We start from the raw sequence: 4,454 nt of genomic DNA, 5'->3' as shown, positions 1-4,454 counted from the left end.
CAGTCTGGTGTGTGTTTTTTATTCTTTTTTCTGAATTACAAATGTGAATCAAACTACTTTTGATTACAATATGATTCAGCTTTGACTCACTTGAACTTGCTGTTGGGCTGGACTCATTTGTTGGCGGTAAATAGATAAAACTGGTGATTTTAGGTTAGCTTTAGATGTGGAAATACAGCATTGCATGATGGGAAATGTAGCCATTATTTGTCAAGTAAAATGTAAATAATCTCTTTCAGCCTTAATACAGAAATATTTCTTCTGTATTAAAGTACTACAGATTCACACAACCCATAGCCTCTGGTTTTGGTAAGTTACAGAAGGTCAGCACCCTCAGTCTGCATGGTATGTCTGTGAAAGACCCCCTTGTCTCTGATCTGTACAACTCATACTTACCTGGCAGGGGAGATACCATGATCAAGAAGGTGGTTCACCCAGGGTGAGGCTCAGCCATTGCACTCCGGTTGAGCTGACCTCTGCGAATTCCCCAAATGTGGGAATCTCGACTGCATAATTTCTGGTAGTGGGGGACTGCGTTCGCGCTCTCCCCTGATAACATGTGAAATGAAAACTCTAAGCAAATATAACCGCTGATGTGCTGTTGGGCTTTTCAAATCAGTGACCTGGATTAAAAGGGCGCCTATCTGACATTTTAAAATAGTCTGCATTGGTCAGTGTATACTTACAGTGGGGAGAACAAGTATTTGATACACTGCTGATTTTGCAGGTTTTTCAACTTACAAAGCATGTAGAGGTCTGTAAGTTTTATCATAGGTACACTTCAACTGTGAGAGACGGAACCTAAAACAAAAATCCAGAAAATCACATTGTATGATTTTTAAATAATTAATTTAAATTAAAATTTTATTGCATGACATGCAATTATATGATCACCTACCAGCCAGTAAGAATTCCGGCTCTCACAGACCTGTTAGTTTTTCTTTAAGAAGCCTTCCTGTTCTCCACTCAATAGGGTGGAGAACAGCTATCTAAGGCCCCATCCACACTGTTACGTTTTAGTTTACAAACGAGAATTAAAACGAATACGATCTCTGTCCACACCAGCGTTTCCACTGCGTTTTGGAGTTGATCTCCGTCTACATTAAAACGACTGAAAACGCACAGCTAGGACCTGTTCAAGTGCAATCGGCATGTGCGTGCCAGTGTAAACATGAAGCAGATGGTCTATTCTGTAGTTGCAGAAGATTTGGCGAAAGAATACATAAATACAGACTAAGCATCAGACCAGTTTATTTTTTGTTGCATGGATCAATAACGAGCTGGGACTATTAGTGCTGGGACTATTAGTGAATGTAACACGGGAGTGTGGCGTCAGAAAACAGACTGGGAGTTGTTGCAAAGTAAACGGCGACATGCACAGTACAAGTGTAGGCAGATGAGTGTTATTTGCATGGTACAGAATATTTTAATAAAAATATGATGTCAAAAACCCGGTCAGCCGCATTGTGTTTCTGCTTTGCAAGACCCAATCAGAGAGCCAAGTGTGAGCGGCTGCGTCATTGTTTCTAAAGTCCTCCGTTTTGGCCCGTCTTCACTAAAACGCCCTCCGGAGTTTTGAAACACATAATGGGGTCGGCAGCGTATCCAAATTTTTTCCGTTTTTTTTCATTACCGTAACAATTTTAAAAGTTGTAATATAATAAAGTCAAATTGTATATAATCAGAAGATTTGGCTGTTATCTTCACTTATGTATACAGATAAGGAGATTCCATTAAAAAAAATTATTTTAATTAAAAATACATATTTGTAAAAATTGAAAATTGAAGAAACCAGATGGTTAATTATGTGGTGAAATATTTCTTTACTCAGTATATGACAAACACTTTTACCAGTGGATAAATTAACAAATCTGAGGTAGAACATGCAAAACTACTGTGACAAAATCTTTTTCAACAAATGATTACTAAATTTTTTACTACTAAAGTTTTTCAGCCACTTTTTCCCAACAAAAAAAAAATTTTAATAGAAAAAGTAAGTGCTAATTTTTTTGTGATTCAAATTAATTAAACCAAACATTTATTGACAATATATTGAAAATTTATTATATTGTTATTGCGGAAAAATATATTGCGACAGTTATCATTATTGTTTTATTGCCCAGCCTACACTATGCCAATAGTGAAAAAGCATTTAACATCAAACATTAGTGTAAACAGGAAGCAGATTGTCTACTCTGCAGTTGTGCAGTATGAGTATTCGCAGTTTTGCATGGACCGACAACAAGGTGGAACTGCTACTGACAGTAACAGGGAATCAAAAGCGATTTTTCTGGCAGAAAATAGACTAAGTACAAGTATATAAGTGTTATTTGCTCAGTACAGGATATTTTAATAAAAACACTTTCAGTAGCATTGTGTTTTTGCATAACTGATAATACCCAATCAGGGCTGTTAGAGTCTGTGTCATTTTCAAAGTTTCTTTTTAATCACCTTTCAGCACTAATACGCTAAGCTGGAGTTTTAAAACGAAAACGGGGTCGCAGCTTTGTCAAACTTCTCTGTTTTAGGTGTTCAGATTGGCCATTTAGTCTGGACAGGAGGTGCACACGTACCACAAACTCATTAGGAAAGTGTTTACTGAGGTAAAAAGTCAAGTCAGAAGTAGGGTTATTTTACCATTATTACAACCGGACTTCTTTTAGCAACCAGTGGAGACGCTCCCTGCTGGCCGTTACAAAGAATGCAGATTTAATTTACTTTTGCATGGCTTCACTTTTCAGACCCAGAGGTTGCCGCTTAATTAAGAATAGAGAAATTACATACACACACTCGTCACATTACTACAGTTCTTAATTGGCCAATGGTGCAAGCGAGCTCTCCTGTATCCTGTTTTTGAGGCCAAGCGAATGTGAGAGAGTGAGCGCCATAACATGACGGGGAAAGTTAGCGGAGAAAAATACTTGAAGTAAGTTTCAGTCTGGCAATAAACGTGCAGTGAAGTTCAGTGTGTCAGTTAAAAAAGTCTGTAGTTTCCCCAACTGCTGCAGAAGTGACGGCGGTTAGGGCTAGCTAACATCTCTCCAGGGCAGCACGTGTTTTGGCTGTTATGTAACATTAGCTAAATTAGTAACGAAGTAATATTAATTAGCTCAGCTTTATGTCATTACTAAATTACTTGTCAAGGGTTGAGATCATCAGGTACAAGCTTAGACCAAACTGGTGTACAGCTCTGTCCTGTACACATACTGTACATCCTGATAATTATATTTCGGTGTTCAGAGGAGTCTGACAGCTGGTTGTTAAAGAAATGAGGGACCATGGAGATGAGGTTAATGAAGTAAATTAAGGACGCAAACTAGTCCTTTTAAGGTAATTAGGAGAAGTTTCTTTTGGATTTTAATGCGCAAATTAAATGCTTAGTAATTATCCAGAGATCCTGTATAGAAAAAAAAATTTCATCGCTAATCATTTCATAATTGCATTGCAGCCCTCTGAATCATAATTGAAATGAATCGTGAGGTGCGCAGAGATTCCCACCCCTAGTTTCTAAAGCACATTGTTTTTTTTTTAAATAATGTTTTGCACTGGCCCAATCGGAATAGTGAGTTGCTAGTTCAAAATGTTACTTTTGACTGGTCCTGGGCCATCGGGCCATCATTACTGTCGAGCCCTGTTCTTTTCCAGCACTGTAGGTCTTTGTCAAAAAGAGTTAGATTACATGGTCTATAGGGCTGGATGATGTGGCCAAAAATTTTATCAAGAGGAAAACATTTCATATCATTAGACATCAATAAATAAGGTAATTAAGTTTTTGAAAACAATTAAGTGAACATTGAAGTAAAAATTGTGTACTTTAAAATTTGTTATTTCATCTTCTGTGTGAAAATAGGCAATAATTCATTTCTGACACGTTTTTAGGTGGTTTCATGAGAATCACCCTATTAGGTCTTCGTTTTCATCGTTGTAGTCTGGACGGGAGGTGGAAACATAGCAAAAGGTCTCAGAGTTTGAAAACCCCTGATATAGGAGATGCACTTAATCAGAAAGATTGGAATGAAGAGCCAACAATCGGAGTTCAACACACCCCATCCACGGAGAACCAGCCAGGAGGACTGGACAGCCACCAAGTTGATGCCTTAGTTACCAAACCAAAAGACAAGGAGCAACCTGGTGAGACTGCCACTCACAAACAACTAGACCAGCCAACCCTGGAGCTTCAGGAATCAAAGCAGTCCCAAGAGGTCCTCCCACCTGGTCAACAGGAGCAACCATCTATAGGGAGGCCTCCGGTTTCAACCAGGGACTGCATAGACCTCCTGGACCTAATGCTCGCAGACTGAAAGTGCCAGTCTGTTTTCCGCTTTTTGCGTAAAGGAGGGGGGGACATATTCCTTCTTCAGGAGTGCTCTATTGCCTTCAAAGACAAACCGATGGCCCAATGGACAGTCAGTGTGGTCGCGTGATAATAAAAACCAAGCCTCTGGGGTGGCAAT

The 4,454-nt window shown here is 38.9% G+C and overlaps 1 non-coding gene across 1 annotated transcript; it reads left to right on the top strand.

The window, feature by feature from the left end:
- The first annotated feature begins 388 nt into the window (after window positions 1-388).
- LOC123965106 lies at window positions 389-552 on the top strand. The gene has a single exon (XR_006823626.1). It is a non-coding gene; the product is annotated as a U1 spliceosomal RNA (small nuclear RNA).
- Window positions 553-4,454: the final 3,902 nt, after the last annotated feature.

This window comes from Micropterus dolomieu, unplaced genomic scaffold, assembly GCF_021292245.1.
Source record: "Micropterus dolomieu isolate WLL.071019.BEF.003 ecotype Adirondacks unplaced genomic scaffold, ASM2129224v1 contig_8673, whole genome shotgun sequence".
Lineage (NCBI taxonomy): Eukaryota > Metazoa > Chordata > Actinopteri > Centrarchiformes > Centrarchidae > Micropterus > Micropterus dolomieu.
Note: the sequence above shows the minus strand (reverse complement) of the source record. Positions and strands in the feature narration are given on the sequence as shown.